Genomic DNA, 27509 nt, shown 5'->3' on the forward strand with positions numbered 1-27509 from the left:
TACTGTGGGTTCTATAGCAACCCTTGTAGTTTTTTAATTTTGCCCTCTCTGAGGTAAGGTTGCAACTGATTGGCTGCAGCCTTGTTGCTGAGCTGTAACAGTGTCAGGTGAAGTCTGTCAGCTGGATTGATAGCTGATTGGCTAAGACAGGTGAGCTAAAGGTAGAGCAGGAAGTAGACATGCAAACGTTTATTTTGCACTGGCAAATGGCAGAAGAGCACAGGGCATATAAGCAAGATCCGTCAGGCAGCTTACCTGTCAGTTCCTAAAGCAACTGAGGATGAGCTCCCCTCCCACCACTCTCTTTATTTCACATGTTATCCGCCGTGGTCAATTTTATGTGGTAAGTTGCGCCGAAGGTGTGGGCCAGTTTCTTTTGCAGCTTGGAGGGGTCTTTGTGTTATATATGGTGTCAATCAATGCTTGTGTGGACCGTGGTGGTTAGACAAGAAAGGTACATGATGTTGTGTTAAAAGAAATTAAGTTGTATTTTAATAAAAACAAATAAGAATTGAGGGTGCTATCCCGTTAGCCGGGCACGACCACTAGGTGGCGTTACTTTTCCCCCTCCAGGCCGCCATGGATAGTAGGGAATGATGTAACTCTGGTGGCGTTTTATCGCCACCTGGTGGATGCGCTCGATTAACGGAAAAGTACAGAATTGAGTTCTACAAGAAGTGCTGCCTACAGACTCATGGGAGTGACTCTGGAAGAAGCCAGAACACAGATAGGTAAGTAATGCTGTATGGCACAGAGCACTATACTTAATTTTACTTTGATTTATCACTTCAGTTGAACTTAAGGTGTGATTGAAAAAAAAAAAAAACTTTCTATGCTGTGATCAGTACAAGCAGTTCTGACAGTAAATTCCCACTGGAGTCAATGTAAGCTTCCATAGCTCTGTTCTAAATGCACATGAATCATGAGACTGGCTTGCACCAAGGCCTCTTTTACGTCTACGTTTTTCAGCGTGGTAAAGAGGGGTTTTACTGCTCTGACAGAACGCCACTACAATACCTCCAAACTTTTTGAGATCAGAAAGAGGGATACTTAAACCACTCCCCTGCCACACCCCTAATCCTGCCCCTGATACATCCCTAGTCACGCATAATATAAGGATTTCATTACAAAAATACATTGCTTTAGAACTCAAACCGCACTGGTTCTTTCTATCCTGGTTCATTTTCCCTCATATTAACATTTAAAAATAAGAAATACAGGTGAAACGCAACAAATAAGAATATCATACAAAAGTCCATTTATTTCGGTAATTCACCTTAAAAGATGAAGCTAATACATGAAATAGATTCATTACATGCAAAGCGAAATATTTCAAGCCTTTGTTATAATTTTGATGATTATGGCTCCATTAGCAGCGGGAACCGGCCAGAAGTCGAGCACAACTACCATTCTTTTGAGACAACAACTTAAAAGGAATAAAGGAATACTGTAGGGGAGTCAGGGGGAAAATGAGTTGAATTTACCCGGGGCTTCTAATAATCCCCCGCAGACCTCCTGTGCCCGCACAGCCACTCACCGATGCTGTGCCCGCCTCCGGTTCACTTCTGGAATTTCAGACTTTAAAGTCTAAAAAACCCCTGCGCCTGCATAGCCGTGTCCTCGCTCCCACTGATGTCACCAGGAGCGTACTGCACAGGCACAGACCATACTGGGGTTGTGCTATACACTTCTGGTTTCTGGTGACGTCAGTCGGAGCGAGGACACAGCAACGCAGGCGCAGTGGTTTTCTGACTTTAAAGTCTGAAATTCCAGAAGTGAACCGGAGGCGGGGCCGGAGCATCGGTGAGTGGCTGCGCGGGAACAGGATGTCTGCGGAGGATTATTAGAAGCCCCAGGTAAATTCAACTTATTTTTCCCTGACCCCCCTACAGTATTCCTTTAAGAACCACGCATGCGCAGAATGGTCATGGCGATGGGCATGTGGACGGCCGTACATGTGGAGTTACGCACAACTCTCGGCCAAGTCCCGCCGCTAACTGAGCTACCAGCTACTGAGCTACCAGCGGAGGAACAGAGGAAGCCCTGAGGACGCTGAGGGACCTCACGGACTTTGGGGGCTAGAAGAAGCCCCAGGTAAGTTCAGCATGGCCTTTTTTTGTTGTGTTCAGGGCCACTTTACCTCTGAGAGATGTGTACATTTTATATGCATGTATTTAAAATTTTACAATCTTTCATGATAGTTGTCTTTTAACGTGTATCAGAGCCAAGTAAGCATAAAAGTGTTATACATACCTGGGGCTTCCTCCAGCTGCATCTGCACAGATTGCTCCCACGCCGCCATCCTCAGCCTTTTGCAACTCTGGTACCGTGTCTCCTAACTTCAGCCTGTCACGGCCAGTCTGACGCAAGAGTTACATAAAGAGCTCACTTCTCCTGCGACTGGCTGTGACAGGCTGAAATTACGTGACCCGCTACCGGCGACAGAGAAGGCTGAGGACGGCGGCGTGGGAGTGATCCGTGCGGATGGAGCTGGAGGAAGCCCCAGGTATGTATAAAACTTTTATGCTTACTTGGCTCTGGTTTCTTTTAAGCTCAACTTCCTGCTATGTAAATAGACGTAATGCTATTTATATGCCGTTCCCTTTTCCTAGAGTCCTTTTCTTTAAAAATGTGTACATGAGACAATGGTGCGCGTAAGCTTTATGGACAGACTTAAAATACCATGTTAACCTTTCTTTCGCCTTAGACATAACAATTCAAACTCCACTTTTTTCAGAGAAAAAAAGCAATCTTCTCTAGGTCAGCTCTATATAGTATAAGGGTTTTTAGAAATGAACATCCTTTGCCCATATCAGCTCTTTTCTGTGTCTTCCGAGCACACGCTAGATAATCTTCGGGTAAGATGGCAGTCCAGCGCCAATCTCAGATGAGACTCTAACCTGTTTACAGCTAAACCTCTGACGTCGTTAAAGGACCACTATTGCGAAAAAAGTAGGCCGACAGAACCGACAGGTTTTGGATCAGTCCATCTCTTCATGGGGGATTCTCAGGGTTTCCTTTGTTTTCAACAGCATTTCCTGAACAGCAGTTGCAAAGTTTAACTGACAAAATAGTGTGCAAGTGAGTAGGGAGGCTGGCTGGTATCTTACTATTTTGACAGTTAAACTGCTGTTCAAGAAATCCTGTTGAAAACAGAGAAATCAATGAGAATCCCCCATGAGGAGATGGACTGGCCCAAAACCTGTAGGTTCTGTCAGATTTTAACTGCCTACTTTTTTTGCAATAGTGTCTTTCTGAATCACTACGGGCCTGAGTGCACTTGTGCATTACTGAGTGGATTTCAGCACTTTGTGCCAGTAAGTGGTGTGCAGACCCTGTCTAATGGGCGGCGCACTGCTGCATGCAATTCTGTGAGCAGAGTAGTGCTGTTCCATTCAGTCTAGTTGAATAGGGTTAGCTCTGCTATGGAAAGAAACACAGGCGCCATGCATTTTTGTACGGTAACCTGTGTTGCCGAGTAACGTGACAGTGTGCCAAGGCCCTAAATGATAAGTGATAAAGAAGCCCATTATGTTCATACAAACCCAGTCTCTGCAAGCCTTTCACCTAAGTCCCTCCTCACCTCTATACTGACAGTACATGCTGCTCAGCGTTTGTTCCCCCCAATGTGACCCTAACCAAAGCCGGATCATCCACAAGGCAAGCCTAGGCAGTTGCCTAGGGCCTGGAGGAGATCTATGGTACTAGCCCCTACAAAATCCCATCGCTCCCAACTGTCCCTGTTTTGAAGGGACAGTCCCTCTTTGGGAACCCTGTCCCTCTGTCCCTCTTTCTTTCTCATTTGTTCCTCTTTCAGGACTGATGTACAAATCTGTGTAAATATATGTATTTTTCTACTGAAAAATGTGTTTAATTGACTCTAAACTTTATTCCCATCATTTAAATTACCGTAATATTTATCTTATTTTTAAATGTGAATATAATGAACCAGGGTAGAAAGGACCAGTGTGGTTTGAATTATGAAACAACATTTTTACTGTGAAATAGTAATAGTGGTGTGTTTGGGGCGTGATTAGGGGTGTGGTTTAAAGAGTAACTGTCGGGCATAAAATAAAAAATCAATTCTTTATTTTTATCTTGTAAACAAGTAATACGGATGCTAACCAGGCAATCCAAAAGTTAAATTCACTATTACTTTTCTTGTTGATAAATTATAATTCCCCAGTTTACATGACTCTTATTTGGTACACAGAAAATTGGGTACACAAAAGAGAAGTTGCAGGGCATGCTGGGTTGTCATTCTTTGCTTATCTACTTCCCCTCAGACTTAAAGGAATACTATCGATTCACATATTTTTTTCAATTGACACAGGAATTGTTTGGGAAGTGCTGCTAAGTACTGGTCTATACATTTTAGTAGCAACTTCTTTGTTTACTGTTATCAAAATACATTCAAACTTTACTGACGCCAAAACTGAGGGCTATGAGGAGAGGGGAAATTCCCCTCACACTTGATCAGTGTATGTATCTATGTGTAGCTCTGTGTGTGACAGAGAAGAGAGCTCCCAACAGCTGCAGATCCTGTGCCCTGTGTTTCTGACTGACCTGTCTGAAGAGAGCAGAGGAAATGTAACTAATTGTCACAGATTTTTCATACTGTTTTTGCTTTCAGAATTTGATATGTTTGATATTTGCTTTCTGTAGTCTGATATGCAACTCTGGTTGTGCATTGAAGCAGACACCCCTTCTGCAATTGATTTGTCCCAATATAGCTAAATCCTTCCCTCAATAAATTACAGCTTTTGCCTTTGATATTTAAAGAGAAACGGAGGTGTGTTTAAAGAATGTTATCTGCATACAGAGGCTGGATCTGCCTATACAGCCCAGCCTCTGTTGCTATCCCAAACCCCACTAAGGTCCCCCTGCACTCTGCAATCCCTCATAAATCACAGCCGTGCTGTGATGCTGTGTTTACATCTGTAGTGTCAGTCTCAGCTGCTCCCCCGCCTCCTGCATAGCTCCAGTCCCTGCCCCCGTCCCTTCCCTCCAATCAGCAGGGAGGGAAGGGATGCAGGCGGGGACTGGAGTTCTGCAGGAGGCGGGGAGAGCAGCAGACTGACACTATAGAGATAAACACAGCCAGCTCTGACAAGCTGTTTGTCAGCAGCACGGCTGTGATTTATGAAGGATTGCAGAGTACAGGGGGGACCTTAGGGGGGTTTGGGATAGCAACAGAGGCTAGGCTGTATAGGCAGATCCAGCCTCTGTATGCAGATAATATTCTTCAAACCCACCTCGGGTTCTCTTTAACATGAAAAGTAGGAAAATGTTTACACAGCTACTTAGACATTATTTGCACACTGTCATTTTAGAACACTTGAGTATCGATAGTATTCCTTTAACTAATGCAGCCTGATTGGCTGAAGCCCCTTTCCTTCACGTTTTCCCCTCCCACACCTCTGTTCCTCTCTGATTGGCCAAATTTTCTCAAGCTGAAACAATGCACTTTCTATTGTGAAGGGCGGGCAAATCAGGGAGAGGAGACTAAGGGTGGATATTACATCAGTACTGGCTTAAAGAGAACCCGAGGGGGGATTTTATTATGCTAGTGGGGCACAGAGGCTGGTTGTGCACACTAACACCAGCCTCTGTTGCCCCATGGTGTGCCTCAAAGACCCCCCTGCTCGCCGCTATACCCCCGCAGTGCTGGTGACAATGTTTATCTAAGCGCTGTCTGTCAGCGCCGCTCCCCCGCCTCCTCCGTATCGGCGCTACCCGCCTGTGTCACTTCCCTCCCGCTGATTGGAAGGAAGTGACGCGGCGGGTAGCGCCAATACGGAGGAGGCGGGGGAGCGGCGCTGACAGACAGCGCTTAGATAAACATTGTGCTGGCGACACGCTGCGTGTCTCCAGCTCTGCGGGGGTATAGCGGCGCGCAGGGGGGGACAAGGAGGCACACTACGGGGCAACAGAGGCTGGTCTTACAGTGCACAACCAGCCTCTGTGCCCCAATAGCATAATAAAATCCCACCTCGGGTTCTCTTTAAAAATATCCACAGTAAATATGGAAACTGTCTAGAATAGGATTCTCTACTTTTCCTTTATAAAATTCACAGGACAGTGCAATACATATGTTATGTAAGTAGAGCAAGTATTTATCTACCGTACTTATATATTTGTTTTTTTTCACTGAGATAGTATGGCTTAAAGCTCCTCTTTAAGTGTCCCTCTTTCTTATCGCAAAAAGTTGGGAAATGTGAAATCCTACTACAAAAAGCCAGGTGACCATCAGAGGTGGACAAAAACTGCCATCTTGCCTAGGGCCTCATTTCATCTTAATCCTTTTCAGAGCCTAACATTCATATAATGATGATTAAGTGGGCTTAAATCCAGTGTTTGTATGGGGCCCGATAGGTTTATTTATTTATTGTATTTATAAAGCGCCAACATGTTACGCAGCGCTGAACATTAATTTAGGTTACAGACAATATTTAGGGGTGATATACAGCAATATGACAATACATGAATACAAGAAAACCAGATCACGCAGCACAGTATGAGTACCAGGTAATGCTTAGTCACTGGAAGGGTGCATGGAGATTAGGCAAGTTAGGTTCACTCAGATGCATAGCATGGGTGCACAGTAATGGAGGTGCATGATCAGGTAGGACACATAAGGAGGAGGACCCTGCCCAAAGGCTTACAATCTAGAGGGAGAGGTAAGGACACGAACGGTAGGGGACCAGAGTTCAGCTGTGGGTTTAGAGCACTTGTGAGGGGGGTAGGCCAGTGTGAAAAGGTGAGTTTTGAGGGCTTTCTTGAAGATGTTGAAGGAGGGGGATGCCCTAATGGGTGGAGGTAGGAAGTTCCATAGTGTTGGAGCAGCTCTTGAAAAGTCCTGGAGGCGTGCATGGGACTGCTTTAAAGCAAACCTGAACTGAAAATTACGTCAAAATAAACATACACGCGTCATGCTTACCTCCCATATAGTCCACTCCTCAATCTCGTTCTCCTCTCCTGCTTTGTCCACTGTGATCAATTAAATTCTCCATCCTTCATTCTGAAAATGGCCATTACCCCATAACAGCTTCCTGTCAGCACACTTAAATTGTAATACTGCAAACTTGAGCCATAGGGAAACATGGACTTTACCTTGCACATTCATTTGTAACTGACAGCTGCTTATATATAACTGACAGCAACTGGTATTTTTCAGTTCTGACAACATTTTGAAAAATGGTGAGCTTCTGAGAGAAAGTGACGGCGACGGAAGTAGGTGATATTCATTTGCAGGTACATCATATGTTTATTTTAAATAATTTTACTCAGTTCAAGGCGACTTTAAAGAAAAACATTTCTTTGTTACAGCTGATACAGATCCTGCAATAAATCTGCAGTGTGTCTACTTCATGCTTTCATGGAAGCAGAAATGGGGTTAACCTCCGAGGTTTACAAATTAGCTGCTCTGCCAGAGCAGCCAGCTGACACAACTCAGAGATCAAATTACAGTTGTGATAAGTCACACCTGAGGGGGAATTAGACAGGCTAAAGCAGCGCTGAGCAAACTATGGCCCGATGGCGGCCAGATTCCTTTCTTTCCCCCTCCCTCCCTGCAGAGTCGCGAGCGGTCGATTAGAGGGGGTTAACTCACCTACATATTGCTTCCTGCGTCGCGGCTCCATAGTAACAGGCCATCACATGACACGCCAGCATATTACACGCTGGCTGCGAGCGTGTGGTATGCTGGTGCGTCATGTGACGCGTGTCACGTGACGGCCTGTTACTATGGATCCGTGATGCAGGAAGCACTATGTAGGTGAGTTAACCCCCGCTTATCGCCCGCTGGCGACTCTGCAGGGAGGGAGGGGGGAAGGAGAGAGGAGGCGGCCAGGCATGCTAGGAATGCGTCCCACGGTCCACACAATGTGGCCTGGACTGCAAAAAAGTTTGCATTAATTTTTTATTCTTATTACTATTTTTTTTTTTTGGGAGAGGGGGGGTGGCTCCTTTTACTGCATCTGAGCTTTCACTTTATCATAACTTGAAAGGTGATTGTGACCCTGTGCACAAGCGGCAATTTTGTACATGTTAACTCGGTTTCTCAATAGAACGTCTAGATCATGTGCAAGCATTATTAACGCTTTAACACAGACTTCTGAGACAGTCATTGCAATGATGCGGAACAGTAATCATATACATAAAGAATTCTATAAATACACCACCCATCAAGCTTATAATTCTTACAGTAAAAACAAACAGCTTGCTTCTCCCAATAAATGCTTCAATATCAAAGAAGAAAAGCACATCTCATATAGCCAAGCCCACACACATACATAAGATCCATTACACCAAGTACACGGCGGGACCCTTATGCTGGATAAGGCTCTGCCACATAACGTATTCATGTCGCGATTTTTCGTTCGATTTTCCCACGAACATCGAGTTTTTGTGCGATCTCGTAACTTGAGTATATGTTCGCGATTATGTAAACGGCGCTTTGCAACGTGTGGCGATTACAACTGTCACAGCAGATCGGATCTTTAATATCTCCAACTACTCCACACAAAGTGCCCGCGATCTTTGAACTCTTGTTCAGGCCCATCGTGTGTTCACGAGGGTAGGAAGATGGCTCAGGGAATGCGCGTTCGTAGGGTCGTTGAGCGTTCCTCGATCCATCTCGCAGCAAGTACAGGCTTTTAGTTCGAACTACTAAATCGCTAAATCGCTATCGCTGCTATCCAGTGTAATACCTGGTAAACACAAAGCCATTTCCTGTCAGACTGACGGGTCGAATCGGAGATGTCATCAATTATGGATTCAAACCATCGATCTGATTTTGCAACGTTCTGGAAATTGCAGGGGCATTATCACTGTTATTGCAATGTCCTCTTTCTACTAGGGTTAGTCCTTGGCAGGGCAGTGGTTAGGGCTAGGCATTGGCAGGGGGGTGGGGATTAGGAATCCGAGGGGAGGAGGTTAGGGTTAGGCATCGGCGTAGGTTAGAGGTGGTTAGAGTTAGGCAAAGGCGGGAGGGGGGATTAGGATTAGGCATTGGAGGGGAGGTGGTTAGAGTTAGGCATTGGCGTAGGTTAGAGGTGGTTAGAGGTAGGCAAAGGCGGGAGGGGGGGGGGGGAAATAGGCATCGGAGGGGAGGTGGTTAGAGTTAGGCATCAGTGGAAGTGGGGGATTAGGCATCGGAGAGGAGGTGGTTAGAGTTAGGCATCGGTGGAAGGGGGGGGGGGGGAATTAGGCATCGGAGGGGAGGTTAGAGTTAGGCATCAGCAGGGGGTGGTTAGGATTAGGCATCGGAGGGGAGGTGGTTAGAGTTAGGCATCAGCAGGAGGTGGTTAGGATTAGGCATCGGAGAGGAGGTGGTTAGAGTTAGGCATCAGCAAGGGGTGGTTAGGATTAGGCATCGGAGGGGAGGTGGTTAGAGTTAGGCATCGGCAGGAGGTGGTTAGGATTAGGCATCGGAGAGGAGGTGGTTAGAGTTAGGCATCAGCAGGGGGTGGTTAGGATTAGGCATCGGAGAGGAGGTGGTTAGAGTTAGGCATCAGCAGGAGGTGGTTAGGATTAGGCATCGGAGGGGAGGTGGTTAGAGTTAGGCATCAGCAGGAGGTGGTTAGGATTAGGCATCGGAGAGGAGGTGGTTAGAGTTAGGCATCAGCAGGAGGTGGTTAGGATTAGGTATTGGAGAGGAGGTGGTTAGAGTTAGGCATCAGCAGGAGGTGGTTAGGATTAGGCATCGGAGAGGAGGTGGTTAGAGTTAGGCATCGGCAGGGAGTGGTTAGGATTAGGTATTGGTGGGGAGGGTGTTAGGGTTAGGCATCAGCAGGGGGTGGTTAGGATTAGGCATCGGAGAGGAGGTGGTTAGAGTTAGGCATCAGCAGGGGGTGGTTAGGATTAGGCATCGGAGGGGAGGTGGTTAGAGTTAGGCATCGGCAGGAGGTGGTTAGGATTAGGCATCAGAGAGGAGGTGGTTAGAGTTAGGCATCAGCAGGGGGTGGTTAGGATTAGGCATCGGAGAGGAGGTGGTTAGAGTTAGGCATCGGCAGGGGGTGGTTAGGATTAGGCATCGGAGAGGAGGTGGTTAGAGTTAGGCATCAGCAGGAGGTGGTTAGGATTAGGCATCGGAGGGGAGGTGGTTAGAGTTAGGCATCAGCAGGAGGTGGTTAGGATTAGGCATCGGAGAGGAGGTGGTTAGAGTTAGGCATCAGCAGGAGGTGGTTAGGATTAGGCATCGGAGAGGAGGTGGTTAGAGTTAGGCATCGGCAGGGAGTGGTTAGGATTAGGTATTGGAGGGGAGGTGGTTAGGGTTAGGCATCAGCAGGGGGTGGTTAGGATTAGGCATCGGAGGGGAGATGATTAGAGTTAGGCATCGGCAGTGGGTGTTAGGATTAGGTATTGGTGGGGAGGGTGGTAGGGTTAAGCACGTAGTGGGAGGGTTCTGAGTGAGTTTAGTTGTTAAATATTGGTATCATTTATTAATATTTTAATGTCAGAATTTGCACTGTAAAGATAATAGAATATCAGTAAATGTACCTATGCTGTACCAGAGGCAGGAGCATAGCAATAGGGGGCACAGAGGTTGCGGTCGCATCGGGGGCCTCCCTCAACTGCAGTATTAGCTCTGTATTGATCCTGTGCTCATAATAATCACTTCTATAGATACTTTGAATAGTGGTAATCATTAACAAACTGCTCCCCATCACCTCCTTGCCCCTCTGACACTGTAGTTGCTATTGGCAGGTTTTGGTACACCGTATCAATTGTTATGTATAGAGCGCTTGTGGGGCCCCAATGTAAAACGTGCATCGGGGCCCACAGCTCCTAAGCTACACCACTGACCAGAGGTTATTTCAGGTGCCCTTTTTTTACAACTATGCCATTACACTATGTAAGAATTAGTTCACCAGCTCCTCTCAGGTAAAGACATGAACTCTGCAGAATGCTGCAGAAGATATCAGCGCTGTATAAATACTCAATACTGATATCACAAAAAGCAAACCAATCATGTCACAGGCGTTAGATGTAGAAAAGGCGAGTTTGGCTTTAAAACAAGATAATCACTTCAATCATTGCACTTCAGAGAGGGGCTGAACCGCACAAAGGCATGTTGCAAGTGCTGCTGGTGGATAAACACTGGCACGGAGTAATCCTAGGGAACGGCAGCGTTTAGGCCTGTGCCTGAGGCAGAAGCATTGTAGGGTGGAGGAAAAATAAACATGTGAGCAAGATTTGTCTCTCATAAAAGACAGCCATGCAGTGTAAAGCCACCCAGTCACACACAGGGCAGGTACACTTCCCATCCTGGCTGTGTTCTCTGTGACCCCAGCCTGTTCTGCTGCTCACATGTGAAGTGTGATGTATGGCAGCTAATCTTTCTCATTCCCATCCCCCCTATTTTCCAGCCCTGGGAAGGAAGGAGCAATGAGGGGGGATGTTCAGCTCGGGTGGGGGAGGTGTTAGGGGAATTATAGTAGAATATAGTAACTACTAAGTGGTGCAGCCACACAGCAGCTCTGTCATGCTACAAAGCAGGATGCTGGAAATACTGTATAAGGCGCTCAGACAGTGGAAGGTGTATTTTGCCAGTAGTAGAGCTGTGGTACTCACACTAGGGGACAGGCAATTGGTACCCACCTTCTATCACCCAATCCATGATCCAAACAGACAGCTGTGAGAACCATTTTACTGCCATATACCATACCCGTCAGTACAGCAAAGCAGCAGATCTGTGATCTGAGAATCAGGCCATCAGATACATCCGGGGTGCAGATCTACTTACCTGGGGTTTCCTCCAGCCCCTGGCAGCCGTCCTGTGCCCTGGCCACAGCTCTGCTCCCAGCCGGTGGCACGGGGTCCCCTCCGTTGCAGCAGCCAACCTGGCTAGGTTGTCAGTTCCTACACGTGGCAGCGCCCGTCGTGAATGCGCTCACGTAGCCGGAAGCATTCTGCGCAGGCGCAGAAGTACTGTACCTGCGCAGAACTCTCCCAGCTGCGGGACCGCAGGCGCAGAGGCTGGAGACCTCACCAGGTCGACTGTTGCAATGTAGGCGACTGCGTGCCACAGGCTGGGAGCAGAGCTGCATCGAGGGACACATAAACACCCCAGATGTATCCTTAGGCTCCCTGCACACTTGCAATTCCAATTTGCGATTCTGATTTTCTCTGGATGCTGTCAAAAGAAAAAAAATGCAGAAAAAGCGCAGCATGCAGTACCGATTAAAAATCGGAATTGGAATCGCATGTGAAAATGTGAAAAAGGATTCAAAATCGGAATCGCATTTAGTGTGCAAGAGGTGGCCACTGAAAGCTTATTATGCTGTTGCTTATCTTTTCGAGCAGAGAGGAAGTTCTGAATTGAAAATTTACAAAAAATTGGTGAAAAAGATTGGATCATTAGAGGACACCGTTAAGGTGGCCACTAACGAGCCAATATCTAGTGAAAAATCGTTCGAGATAATTCTGATCAGAAGAAAGATCGTTCACTACACCAGTGTTTCCCAACCGCTGTTCCGCGGCACACTAGTGTGCCGCGGAACGTTGCCTGGTGTGCCGTGCTCTTATCCCCCCTCCCGCCCGTCCCTGCGGCCGCCGCTGTTATTACCTTAGCAGCGGCCGCTCTCCCCTCTCCAGACCATGTATATGCTAGCAGCGTATCTCCGGCTGCTCTGTGTGATGCACTGATGCGGAAGGAGGCAGGGCTCGGTTACCATAGTAACGGCGATACATATCGCCGTTACAGGAAGTCGCTGCCCTCCTTTCTTCCGCATCAGTGCATCACACAGAGCAGCCGGAGATACGCTGCTTGAATATACACGCGCCGGAGAGGGGAGAGCGGCCGCTGTTAACAAGGTAATAACAGAGGCGGCCGCGGGGACGGGCGGGAGGCACTAAACTGGCTATACTGGGGCACTATTCTGGGGTACTATGCTGGCTATCCTGGGGCACTAAACTGGCTATACTGGGGCACTATTCTAGCTATACTGGGGCACTATTCTGGCTATACTGGGGCACTATACTAGCTATACTGGGGGGCTATACTGGGGCACTATACTGGCTATACTGGGGCACTAAACTGGCTATACTGGGGCACTATACTAGCTATACTGGGGCACAATACTGGCTATACTGGGGGGGCTATACTGGGGTACTATACTGGCTGTACTGGGGCACTATACTGGCTATACTGGGGCACTATACTGGCTATACTGGGGGGCTATACTGGGGCACTATACTGGCTATACTGGGGCACTATACTGGGGCACTAAACTGGCTATACTGGGGCATTATTCTGGGGCACTATACTAGCTATACTGGGGCACTATACTAGCTATACTGGGGCACAATACTGGCTATACTGGGGGGCTATACTGGGGTACTATACTGGCTATACTGGGGCACTATACTGGCTATACTGGGGCACTATACTAGCTATACTGGGGGGCTATACTGGGGCACTATACTGGCTATACTGGGGCACTATACTGGGGCACTAAACTGGCTATACTGGGGCACTATTCTGGGGCACTATACTAGCTATACTGGGGCACAATACTGGCTATACTGGGGGGCTATACTGGGGTACTATACTGGCTATACTGGGGCACTATACTGGCTATACTGGGGCACTATACTAGCTATACTGGGGGGCTATACTGGGGCACTATACTGGCTATACTGGGGCACTATACTGGGGCACTAAACTGGCTATACTGGGGCACTATTCTGGGGCACTATACTAGCTATACTGGGGCACAATACTGGCTATACTGGGGGGCTATACTGGGGTACTATACTGGCTATACTGGGGCACTATACTGGCTATACTGGGGCACTATACTGAGGCAACTAAACTCCCTACACTGGGGCAACTATGCCAGCTATGCAGCCGCACACCCCCCCATAGCGGCACTGTCCACTAGGTCGCGCAAACAACCGGGGGCCGCATCGCCCCCACCGCGCGCGCGCGCGCCGTTCCCCGGAGAAAAATTTGGTCAGACAGTGTTCCCCGGGCCGGAAAAGGTTGGGAAACACTGCACTACACCATCAATGAACCAATCTTTTCTTCCAATCACAACCAACAAGAAAATCCAAATTTTGGTTTGACAAAAATCCAATCGCACAACTATTTTTTATAATTGTTCACAATCGATTGTGCTTATCAATAAAGATTATGTTCAACCAATCCGATCAGAATTTCTGAATTTGAGCGCTCAAAAAAATTTTTTGCTAAAAATTGGACCGTTAATGGCCACCTTTACACAAACATTGCAATTTTTCTCTTTGATTTCCCCACGATTCTATGAAAACAAGAAAATTGAAAGTTTTATTTTTTTATTTGACCGAGAAATTGATTGAATTTCCAATTTTTCTTGATTTTTTATATATTTTTATTTTTTTTAGATTAGACGTGCTGGAAAATTCAGACCATCTTTACCAAGAATTGTATGGTGTGTGATAGACTGTAAAATTGTATTCAACTTGATTAAATTGTATGTATGGAAGTATTCAATATACAGCAAACTTACTTTATTGTTTGTATAAACAACAACAAGGATAGAATCATTAGAGTATGCGTGTATCTGTATATTAAAAAAATAAAATATGTATATTAGATTATAAAATGTAGCTACAGTATATTGTACTACTCGAATTCGGAATTCAAATGAAGTCTAATGACTTCACGTGTGACCGCCGGATGGGGTTAACTTACCCAGAAGTCTTTGGGACGTCTGCGTTCCATTACGCGTCATAGGCTTAATGAAAGCCACATTGCATTACTCACTACCGGGCTTCCTCTTTCAAGCCGGAAGGAGGAAGCGTGGAAGGCGTGGTGGATTGTGGCTTTCATTATGCCTATGACACGTAATGGAACGCAGACGCCCCCTTCTGGCAGTCACACAGGAAGTCGTTAGACTTCATTTGAATTCCGAATTCAAGTAGTATGGTACTCGAAAGCCCATCCCTGATTTTGATTAATAAACAGAAATTGAGTGGCTGCAGGGGGAAAAAAAAGTATGTTAATTGAAGGTTTAAAGGGGAACTGAAGTGAGAGGTATACAGAGGCTGCCATATTTATTTCCTTTTAATCAATACCAGTTGCCCCGCAGCCCTGCTGATCTATCAGGCTGCAGTAGTGGCTGAATCACACCAGAAACAATCATGCAGCTAGTCTTGACAGATCTGACAATAATGTCAGAAACACCTGATCTGCTGCATGCTTGTTCAGGGGCTATGGCTAAAAGTATTAGAGGCAGAGGATGAGCAGGAGAGCCAGGCAATTGGTACTGCTTAGATGGAAATAAATATGGCAGCCTCCATATCCCTCTGAGGGCTTGTTTCCACTGTTGCGACGCGATTTCGGCCGCATTCCGACGCTTGTAAAAACGCATGCGGATGCGTTTCCACATGCGTTTTTACCCGCGATTTCGCGTGCGATTTCGCATGGCAGGGTGCCATGCGAAATTAACCATGACACTGCCAGGGCAAAATAAAATTGGAAAAGGTGCGAAATCGCACGCGAAATCGCGGGTAAAAACGCACGTAAAAACCGCATGCGTTTTTACTATTAAATACATTAGCGGCGATTCGCACGGATTCCCGACGCAGGCGAAATCGTTGCCTCTTTTGTGCGTTTTTTCTCCGCAACAAAAAACGCACAACGCCACCGCAGGAGTGGAAACAGCCCCATCCACTCACATTACATGTGCGAATCCGCATGCATTGGAGGCATGCGGATTCGCGATAGTGGGAACGAGCCCTCACTTCAGTTGTCATTAAAGTAGAAAAGTGGTGTTCAGTGGTAATTTGCTATACAGAGAATGATGATGGCACGAGATATTGATAGAAAACAAAAACAAAAAAAGGTATCCATAGTAACAATCAAAAAGATCAAAAGCTGATTATTGAGTGAAATATTTTTCAAGCCAACCAACTTTTTTTGGCATATATACGTTCTTTTGTTTTACAACACTGCGTCAATCTCGCGGAAGCGTGCACAGCTGTAGGATATTATTATTAATACTATTATTTATAAAGCGCCAACATATTCCGTGGCGTTGTACAATGTAAGAAAACAAACAAGGGATACATAATGATACAGACAATGATATACATCAAATATGAACACTGATACAAGATACAGCACTGCTGATTACTATTTGATTACAATTTGACATGATGACTAAAATGTATAAATGTCTAACAGAGTGCAAACAATTACATTAATAACATTCCATGACACAAAAGGGTGAGAGCCCTGCCCTTACGAACATCTACGTCCCTGGAACTTCAGATGAAGTCCCAGGGACGCAGATCGCTAAAGCGATCTGCAACCCACCTTTGTGAGTGTATACTTTCTACAATACTTGTTCATCTACTTTACACCAAACAATACTGCACTATTAAGCTCCTGGCTTGTTTACCATAGATGACCCTGGGCTCCCACTGCAAGACTCACCAACATCTATCGTTCATACACAAGCCCCCCCTCCCCCCCCCTTGCATAACTATTCACCCCTCACTTTCCCCTTAAATTTTTCCATAGGGTGCCAAAGTCTCAGGAACCAGATGTAAAAAAACGGAAGACACAACTAAAATTTTGCAGCTGTGATCATGGTTGGAGCGAGTACTGAGTCAGGCGAGAGGGTGGATCCACATGCCAACATGACAGTTTTTGTTTCTATTTAAACAACTTTTATGTTACAATAAAATATCTTGGTACTTTAGTTTGTTAATGTTGTTTAACATGACAAAAATGACAATTAAATCTATTTTAAATTTCATGTTGTAATATTACAAGAATATAGGAAAGTTCAATGCGGTAAATTCTTATGCAAGGTACTGTCAGAGATAAATTAAAGGGAACTTGAAGCAAGAGGGATATGGAAGCTGCCATAGTCATTTCCTTTTAAGCAATACTAGTTGCCTGGCTGTCCTGCTGATCCTTTGCCTCTCGTTTCCACTATTGCGGTGCAGAATCGCCTGGATTCCACCGCTGTTGAAATTGCATGAAATAGCATGCGGATGCGAATTTTTGCGCGGTTTTTGCAACGAATTCGCATGCGAATTCGCAAAGGTGAGGGTATATGCGAATTTAACCATGTCACTGCCTGTTTGAATTACATTGGTACCTATGCGAATTCGCATGCAAATTCGCCTGAAAATTCGCATACCATAGCCGCATGCGAATTTCCTATTAAATACATTAGCGGCGATTCGCATGCATTCCACTCGCAGGCGAATTCGTTGGCTCTTTTGTGCGTTTTTTTACCGCTGAAAAAACGCACCTCAACAACGCTACAGTGGAAACAGGCCCATCCACTTGCATTACATGTGCGAATCCGCATGCGTTGGACGCATGCGGATTCGCGATAGTGGAAACGAGCCCTCATACTTTTAGCCATAGACCCTGAACCAGCATGCAGCAGATCAGGTGTTTGACATTTCTGTCAAATATGACAAGATTAGCTGAATGCTTGTTTCAGGCATGTGAGTCAGACTCTACTGCAGCCAAACAAATCAACAGGGCTGCCAGGCAACTGGTATTGTTTAAAAGAACATAAATATGACAGCCTCTCTATATTTCCCACTACAGGTTCCCTTTAATTCTAAAGTATACAGTCATCAGCACAGACATTGGTCATTTCCTGCACAACAGACTATCAGTGCTTTAGACTGCAATGTTCGCAAAAAGATTCCGTCTGTGCCCACCCCTGGCAGTCTAAACTAAATGATTCATCTGAACAGCATTCCCACCCGCAAAAATGGAAAATGACTGCCTAGACTTTGCTTCTGGGAGGTAATCAAAACATTTTACAAAAAAAAAAAATTAACATCCTTATTGCTAAGCTGTTAGAAGGAATTTGTAGAGCTGTGCTTGTGGAACATCTTTTTAATTACAATTATAGATAGGTTCTCCAAATGCGCTGTCTTAGGCTTCACTGCGCACTTTTCAGGCAGTTCGGCCTCCCATCTAATGGCCACTGAGCACCTCTTGCCTGCAATTTAACGCAGCTGGATAAAAGCGTTTTTAACAGGCCTGTGGAGTCGGTACAAAAATCATCCGACTGACTCCTCAGTTTATGAAACCACCGACTCACAACTCCGACTGCAGCTACCTAAAATGGCTCCGACTCCTTAGTCGAATACTTACGAGGGCAGTGGATCTGGAACAAAAAACATGCGACTCTCGACTCCTCAGTTTATGAAACCACCGACTCCAACTCCAGCTACCCAAAATGGCTCCGCCTCCTCGACTCCGACTGCTCAGTTTATGAAACCACCGACTGACTACAACTCCGACTCCAGGTACCCAAATTTGCTCCGACTCCAACGCCCTGGTTTTTAACCACACACAGCGTTTGATGTGGTGTAGTTAGATATACAGCAGTGGGAAACCACATAGTGTATGAACGTGGCCACGCCGATATGTGACTTAATGCACAAAAGCGACCTCCACCACCCATGACGAGCGCTAGCAAGCACCTGGCCTGTGCACAGGAGCAGCTAGCGGGTAGTGCATTCAGCACCTTCAGCCTGCCATGTGATAAAGGCCTTAAAGAGTAAATGCAGTGTAGTGAGTACAAGATTCATTTAAAGATTATTTAGTCAGCGTTTGCCCATTGTAAAATCTTTCCTCTCCTTGATTTACATTCTGAAATATATCCCCAGTGGTGACATCTTTAGTTCTGCCAGGTGATCTGTACGGAATGTTCGTTACTGAGAATTCTATGCAGAGGAAGATGTGGCTTGCTTGGTCGTTATTTCTCACACTGCAATGAGGTTCACAGACAGCAAATTGCCAGGACCATGGTCATGACATCACACTGTGGGAGGGGTTATACCACAATATCAGCCATACAGGCCCCCTTGATGATCTATTCGAGAAAAGGTAAAAATTTATTGTAGGAAAGTTGGTATCAGCTACTGATTGGAATGAAGTTCAATCCTTGGTTACAGGTCCTCTTTAATGCCTTGTAGACAAGACAGGAATCTTTTCTCTACTTACAGGAATCCTCTTTATGTTTGTAAAGTGACTCGCAAAGCAGCCTTTGCAGATTGAAGAACTATGGTCATCTTTGTTCTCATTCACATGGGTGTATTCCTGGCTGTGTGAGACCGCCAGGAAAATGTCTGAAAAACCTATAGAAATCTATTACAAATTGTGAATTAGAGCCTGTGCACACTGAGCAGCGCTGCCTTTTTTTAAATCGCAAGATCATGATGACCTATACACAGCAAAGTGATGCTTTTTTAGAAAAATACAACCGCTGTGTTTGAAAAAACGCATGAAAAAATGCAATGCTATGCGATTGCATTGCGTTTTTCAGAGGTAAAATCTTTTCGCCAATCAGCAATCACAAGAAAAATTTTAAAATCGCATTGTATTTGCGATTTTGCTTGGCGATTTTCAGTATGTACGAGCCCTTAGTTCACAAGTGGTCAATGGCTGCTTTCAGCTGGCATCATATTTATGCACTGCTACAAAACAGACTCACACAGCTGAGGCTCAGTTAATTCTGGTTAGGTAGCTTGTTTATTTTTTATTTGTTTTGTTTTGTTTTTTTCAATCATTGAACATGGTGGATTTCTGGCCACCAGAAAAACAGCACAAAAACACCATGAAAATACTCCAATTTTGAACGCCTGCCTTTTTAAGGCATTTAATTACTGAATCTGAGAGAGCCTAAGCGCTTTGAGTCCTATGGGAGAAAAGCACTATAGAAATGTTATTGTATTGTATATTATTGTATTTATTTAGCTGTGGTGAATGGCGAGGTAAATGAGCCCTCAGAGTGAGTCTCTTCACAGATGACAAAGCAGAGAGCTCCTGGGACATACATTAAACTCCGGCCCGCAGGCCAAATATGGCCCTCAGAGAAGTTAAATTTGGCACCCTAAGTGGTTTCCCCACTATGCATTATGTTTGGCCCACTCTAGACCACCAGAGAAGCTATATTGGAGGTGAAGCCCTAGAACACCAGAGAAGTCATTTGGGGAGGTAGTGAAAGCACTAAACACTAGGGCAGTGTATAGAGGAGCATGGGGGCCACTAGACACCAGGGAACTATATAAGGGAGGGAGGAGGACCACTAGACACAGAGGAACTGTATAGGGGTTGGAGAGGAGCCATTAGACACCAGGGAACTTTATAAGGGAGGAAGGAAGCCAGTAGACATTGGAGGTTGGCCCGCGACCAGACCGCAGTGTTCAATTCTGGCCCACTTTGTATTTGAGTTTGACACCCCTGTCCTGGGATGAGGAGTGCAATGGCAGTGCTGATAACTATCTAGTTGGACGGTGGGGTCATGCAACCCAGAAGGAGCCCCTCTGCAGGACAGGGACATGAATGATTCAATCCACTCAGTAAAAGCACCACGAAAAATTTTAGCGCTATATAAATGCAGAAAATTAAAAAGGTCACTAAAGTGTGCAAAAAAATAAGAAAAAATCATAAATATATTTATCAATATATTTCCAATTTCCCAATCAATGACTTATATAGAAAAGAAACAGGAAAAGCCAGATAAGGAACATTAAAGGGAACAACAATACTAGTTGCCTGGCAATCCTGTTGATCTTTCTGGCTTCAGTAGCGTCTGAAACAAGCATGAAGCGACAGTAATCTTGTCAGACTTCAGTCAGAACATCTCACCTGCATGCTTGTTCAGGGTCCATGGCTAAAAACATTAGAGGCAGAAGATCAGCAGGACTGCCAGGCAATTAGCATGGTTTAAAATGAAATAAATAAGGGAGCCTCCATGTTCCTCTCAGGTCAGGTTTCCTTTAAAAGGGGAACCAATGAAATGCTACAAATGTCTCGGATAAAAAAAAAAAAAAAAAAAAAAGGTTAACATATAACAAACATTATTGAATCATGGATGGACCTCATAGCTACAACTTTGCATGTTAAAATAAAAAAACACCTCCTCTATGAATTATATATAATAGTACATGTGCATCAATGATTACAACGTATGTTGCCTTCTCTAAACATTGTACAGAATACCACATGTGCACCAATAATTACAACATATGTTGAAAAAGGGCACACCAAGCATTTTCATAATACCAATAAATATCAAGCAATAAAAAATAAAAAAAAATAAAAAGTTTTTCGTGGAACAGTGTTCACTTCCTCAGGAGATACTGTTGCAACAGACTGGATATGGTCTCCAGTGAAATAATCCTAATCTGGACATCATTCACAATGCAGAAGTGGTTAACAACAATATTTCGATAGTGCTTTTCTCCCATAGGACTCAAAGTGCTTAGGCTCTCTCAGATTCAGTAATTGGTACTAGGATGAAGTAATAACAGAGAGGATAAAATTATATTTACGCAATGACTGAACAGGCGGGTTTTCAGTCTGGATTTAAACAGGTCCAGAGATGGAGCAGTCTGGATCTGCTGAGGTAAGGAGTTCCATAATGTAGGAGCGGCATGACAGAAGTTTCCAGGTGGACTTTGGGTATGACTAGATTATTAGAACCTGAGATTGCAGGGATTGCTGCACAGCTGCCAAAGGAAATTGTCAGCTTGGAAGTACTTTACTGCTCATATAAATATGTAGCTGTCCAGTCAGAGAACTCCACACAACACCTCACAAAACTTGTACGAGGCACAGAAGGAAAATATGCAGGTAAATTAAAGATTGCCAGCAAAAAGTCAATTTCCAAACCACTAACCTGCGGGGGATGAGAAAACTAAGTAATAACATTGTATGAAAAAAGTCTGCTCTCAGCCGTAGGCGGTGCAGGGTCATGCCAGGTATTGCTAATAGACGTGTAAAACAATGCAAGAAAAAAATAAATAAATAAAATCACACCTTCCTATTGCTGGATGTAATAAAAAAAGGCAGCTGTATAGGGTGACATGCAGGGCCTCAATCTGGTAAAGGCAGTGATTCCACTCTCTTCCCTGGCACAGATAGAAGATCAGAGCCTCCCACAGACTGGTTTCCCAGTTTGAATCCAAGCCAGGGCACTATATGCACAAAGTTTGTATGTTTTCCATGTGGGTTTACTCCAGGCACTCTGGGGTCCTCATGCCTTTTGCATTATCGCTTCTCCCCTCATTCCAAGAATATACAGGTAAGTTAAATTACTTCCCCCAATATTGGTGCTAGACTAGGGGTATCAAACTCAAAGACAAAGTGGGCCGAATTTTAACACTGACACTAAGCTGCGGGCCTCAGGCCCCTTTTACACTTAATCAGTTGGTATGCGTTAGTGTGCGTTAGTATGCGTTTTTTCCATAGCAGTGTATTGGGAAGAAGATTTCAGTTAAAACGCGTTAAAGAGACTCTGAAGCGAGAATAAAACTCGCTTCAGAACTTATATTCAGCAGGGGCATGTGTGCCCCTGCTAAAACGCCGCTATCACGTGGCTAAACGGGGGTCCCTTACCTCCCAAATCCCCTCGTGGAGTCCCGGGGATCTCTTCCTGGTGAGGCAGGGCTAATGGCCGCAGCCCTGCCTCCATGCGTGTCTATCAGCGCGTATCTCCGCCTCTCCCTCGCCCCTCTCAGTCTTCCTTCGCTGAGAGGGGCGGGGGAGAGGCGGCAATGCGCCGCTGATAGACTCGCTGAGAGGCAGGGCTGCGTCCATTAGCCCTGCCTCTAGGAGCAGCAAAATCTACAACCAAGTTGGTCGTGGATTTTGCAGGGGGGGGGGGGTTGGGAGGTAAGGGACCCCCGTTTAGCCGCGGGATAGCAGCGTTTTAGCAGGGGCACACATGCCCCTGCTGAATATAAGCTCTGAAGCGAGATTTATTCTCGCTTCAATGTCTCTTTAAGTGTGAAAGGTGCCATAGGAAAACATGGGACTTACTGTGAAAATCAGTTTTCTTTCCGTTTTAACTGAGAGCAACTGATTAAGTCAGTAGTTCTCAAACTTTTTTGGGTCAGGGCGCCCTTGATGGCTGTAAATTTTTTTAAGGCACCCCTCAGCAAAAATAACTACTGAATTGCTGTTATGTACCTTATTCAGCAGCACCTCCCAAAGGATGGGGATGAACGCCGAGGCACCCCTGGCAGGTGCTCAAGGCGCACCAGGGTGCCGCGGCACCCAGTTTGACAACCCCTGGATTAAGTGTAAAAGGACCCTTAGGCCTGGAACCCACTGCAAAACGCTATCGCTAATCGCAAGCACTAGCATTTTGTATGAGCAATTTGTCAGTGGTTTCATGAGCGTTTTAGGAAGTGATTTTACAAAGTGCATAAATTTGCCAGCGATTGTGTAGCGATTAGCGTTTTAAAGTCTGATTGGTCCTTTCAATTGATTTTAATTTTGTTACAGTTTGTGGTAACGTTAAAACGCTAGCAAAATCGCTCCATGCAGGCTTTGATGAGCGATTACACCAGCATTTATATACTTTACTTTGAAGCGCTAATGCTCCCAAAATGCTGCATGTCCTGCGTTTGCGATTTGAGGAATCGCAAACGCTCCAGTGGAAGTTGCCCCATCCAATTACATTAGCTGAGCGTTTTGGCAAAATGCTAGCGTTCTGTAACGCTCCAAAAATGCTCTCAAAATCGCCCTTGTGGGTTCCAGCCCCTAATGTCTACTGTCCACCTTATAAAGTTCCCTGATGTCTACTTGCCTCCCCCCCAACTCCTATACAGTTTCCTAATGTCTAATGGTCTTATAACCCCCATACAGTTCTCTGGTGTCTAATGGCCCTCACCCTGCCCATACAGTCCCCTAGTGTTTAGTGCTGTTTTCACCTACCTCCCCATATGGCTTCCCTGGTGTTCTAGGGCTTCTCCTTCAATATAGCTTCCCTCGCGGTTTAGAGTAGGCCAAATATAATGCAAATTGGGGGAAACCCTTGAGGACCAAATTGAATGGCTCTGAGGGCCAGATTTGGCCCACGGACCAGAGTTTGACATGTATGCTCTATAGTATTGCAGAGACATTAGACTGACTATTATAGAAACAATAGATTCCCCAGAAATTGTTTCCAGCCGGGTGGCATGAAAAAGTAGCCGGGTGGGGCGAGATGAGAGAATGCAGGACCGGAGCTTCTCTGCACAACTCTGCTTACAGCATAGGAGGTGGTGAGCTCATGGCAGCCTGGTGCTCACCAAAACTTGCCGGGTGCAGCACCCGGCTAAAAGAGCCTGGGGAGAACACTGTAATGAGGTTCTGGATGGGCTACTCAATATTAGGCAAGTAGTTTAATGTAAAAAAGTTATTCTATCACTTGCAGAGATTCTAGTACTGTAAATAGTTTTATTTACTCAAACATTACTACAAAAACTTACAAACAACTATCCAAATTGCATTACAAAAAACAGTAAAAACACAGCAGTAGGTATGCACGTGCTGAGTGCTCATTGCAAGTATAAATCACAATTAGTGGCTAAATCAGCGTATATTGGGTTTGATACCCACAGTGCACCTCTGCCACTGACTAAAAGCCGGCCATTTGTTATTCCTGCTTCCCTCTGACCTCAGCCTGCTTCCTCCAACTTAGTAAATAATTTGACCCTATCTATTAGCGAGATAGGCTTTCGAAAAGCAACCATATTAAGATAAGCATCATAAGCTTACTGCACAAATGAACCTCTTCCTAGCAGAGTTGTAAACCTATGTGGTGTTTCTATAGAGAAGATGAAAAATTTTGAGTTCATAAAAATAAAAAAATTCTGGACATGTCTCCCTTGTTCTGGGGTCCCAATTTAGTGCAGGAGGGAAGTAGGCAGTGATACCTGCAGTAGGATTTCTCTCACAAACAGGGCAGGAAAGAGACTCATGGGCACTTAACAAACCTTCCTACTAATGCAACCTTCCAACCTGCAGAATTTGGCAGCAAAACATAGTTTACTGCAGTCTGACAGGGAAACGTGTACTACCACATGAAGCCAGCCCTGACTGAAGACTTCTGATTCCAGGCATCCTCTGGATTGCACATTACAAGAAAGGATACCAAGGACAAGAGGCCCACAGTCAGTCCTGGATACAAAACAAAACATAAGTAGAGCACTCTTCCCTGCCAAACTCTACAGTTAGCATGCTTCCATCAAACTCTAAGGGCTGGAACCCACAAGAGCTGTTTTGTGAGCATTTCTGGAGCGTTACAGAACGCTAGCGTTAATGTAAATGGATGGGGCAACTTCCACTGGAGCATTTGCGATTCCTCAAATCACAAACGCAAGACATGCAGCATTTTGGGAGCGTTAGCGCATCAATGTAAAGTATATAAACGCTGGCTTAATCGCTCATTAAAACCTGCATGGAGCGATTTTGCTAGCGTTTTAACCTTACCACACACTGTAACAAAATTAAAATTAATTGAAAGGACCAATCAGACTTTAAAATGCTAATCGCTAATCGATACACAATCGCTGGTTTTGTAAAATCACTTCCTAAAACGCTCATGAAAACACTGACAAACTGCTCATACAAAATGCTAGCGCTTGCGATTAGCGATAGCGTTTTGCAGTGGGTTCCAGGCCTTAAAGTGCACCCGAGGCTACATGTGACATAATGAAATAAACATACTGTATGTATGTACAGTACAACTTATTAATAACCAGGCTGTTTTACTTGTTTTATTTTGCTGCCTGAAAGAGTTAATTTCCAGGCATGGAAGTGACAGCTTCTGTCTTGTTGGTAGCTTGTCGGGACTATAGTTAACATCATGGATAAGAAAATTAAAGCAATAAAGGTTTTCCTAGCAGAATACAACTTCTGAGGACAGGGAGAGATAAAATACATGAACTATTGACCTTTTTCTAACTCTGGGACACTTAATAGGCTACCACTGATTAGAGACAGTAAAACGTTCAACCTACTTTGTAAATGTTTAAATATTAAAAAAAAAAATGAGATATCTAAAAAAAAATGTAATTTTAGGAGTAGGAGGATAAACAATTAATGTATCTCATCCATTGATTTTCACCTCAGGTTCACTTTAAAGGTTCAAGCTGGAAGTTGGCAAAATCCAGCAATGCCATGTAAAAGTCGGGAGTTTGCAGCTTTGCATGTGTCACTGCTTATTTCCTGGCACTGACACATGTATGGGCACTCTTCTGTACCCAAACAAAAGAGATGAACATCACTCTGCCCAGCGATACCAGCTCACTCCAGGTACAATCCTTGTGTCTTCACTTGACACCACAGACAAAGTTCTTAGCAAAGATACAAACTATGAGGAACATTTTGAAGAACAATCTTCTCTTGGAACATACAACTCTAAGACAGCCAGATATTACGATAGGACCATACTCTATGCAAACAATAAGGAGCCACAGGAAAAGCAACTCTGGAATAGAAGCTCCAGGAAACTTAAAGGGAAAGCTAGGGGTTCTAGGCAGACCTGTATAGAAGTGAAGATGTTAGTCAAAAAACGTCAAATCTGTCCACCACCTGTCAACTGCTATCATGGATCTGCCCAGTGCAGGGGGGCTGACTGGCAAGTTTTTGGCACAGCAGTGGTAAGGCACCTGACTCCAACATGTACATCTGAGCAAGCAGCAGCCTTCTGCTAGGTGACAGGGCTCGTTCACATCATACGCGCTTCCGTGCACATTTGGAAGTGCGTATGATGTGCGACACAAAAGAACGGTGTAGAAAGCCCTTCTGCTGTTCACAGGCCTGGATTTACCTCACAGGAGCCTATAGGCACGGATGTCCTGGCACCTGGCAGACTTTCCCTCCATGAACCTTAAACCACCTGCCGAACCACAACACAAGTGTGCTGGCTGGCCGAGCTGTCACTTCTCCCTTACCCATCATAGGTAGCTACAGGTGCTCCTTAGTATTAGGAAGCCAAAGATACCCTCAATATTAAGTAGCTACAGGTGCCCCCAACTAATAGGTAGCCAGAGGTACCCTCAGTATTAAGTAGCTAGAGGTGCACCTGACTGAAGGGAGATCTCATCAGTGGAATGCCGGGAACAGGGTGAGTAACCTCTCATTTTACACTCTCATCAGGACTCTGTATAGGGAAGGAAGGAGGAAGGCACTTGGGGAGGGGAGTGACCTGCCTCTCCATCATCAGGCGCCTGTAGGCACGTGCCTACAGTGCCTTATGGTAAATCCGACCCTGGCTGTTCACATCATATGCGCTGCGCAGCAGTACATGCGTTATGATGCGCTTGCGTACTGCTGCATGCATTCTGCCTGCAAGTGCATAGCTGACCCACTCACTGTAATGAATTCACTGTAATTCACTGTAAAGCAGCGCAGCGGGTAGCGGCGCAGATAGCGTGCGGTAGTAGTATGCATTCCTTTCCGATCACACGTCCATCAAGGCTACATGGATGTGAACGAGGCCTCACATGCAGTGCTTTTCTACAGCAAAGTAGCCACACTGTGCCTCTACCACTGATATATATGGTGTCAGACACTGTCATCTGGCTGCAGTATATAGTTGCTGAATTGTGCTTGATGCCCCAGTAGATCGGTGGCTGACGGGCTCATGTATACAGGACTTCTCACAAGCCTCTCCCCTCCTCTGGAATTCACTTCCAAAACACATCCGCCTCTCCACGAACCTTTTAGCCTTCAAGTTTACCCTTAGAACACACTTTTT

At 45.2% G+C, this 27509-nt stretch overlaps 1 protein-coding gene and 1 long non-coding RNA gene across 11 annotated transcripts in view; one reads left to right on the forward strand and one right to left on the reverse strand.

Annotated features, from left to right (window-relative positions):
* Nucleotides 1-27509, reverse strand: part of PPFIA3 (PTPRF interacting protein alpha 3) — a 214984-nt gene that overhangs the window by 175531 nt on the left and 11944 nt on the right. The window contains exon 1 of one of the 10 annotated variants that reach the window (XM_068241132.1): nucleotides 6941-6965. The exons of the other annotated variants lie outside the window; for them this stretch is intronic. The gene's annotated coding sequence lies outside the window, so the exon portion shown is untranslated. Of the gene's footprint in view, nucleotides 1-6940; nucleotides 6966-27509 lie in introns of those variants that run through there. 10 annotated transcript variants of the gene reach the window in all.
* LOC137521630 (uncharacterized) lies at nucleotides 168-16681 on the forward strand. The gene is made up of 4 exons (XR_011022169.1): nucleotides 168-343; nucleotides 7178-7254; nucleotides 14371-14417; nucleotides 16514-16681. It is a non-coding gene; the product is annotated as an uncharacterized lncRNA (long non-coding RNA).

The sequence above is a fragment of the Hyperolius riggenbachi genome, chromosome 6, assembly GCF_040937935.1.
Source record: "Hyperolius riggenbachi isolate aHypRig1 chromosome 6, aHypRig1.pri, whole genome shotgun sequence".
Lineage (NCBI taxonomy): Eukaryota > Metazoa > Chordata > Amphibia > Anura > Hyperoliidae > Hyperolius > Hyperolius riggenbachi.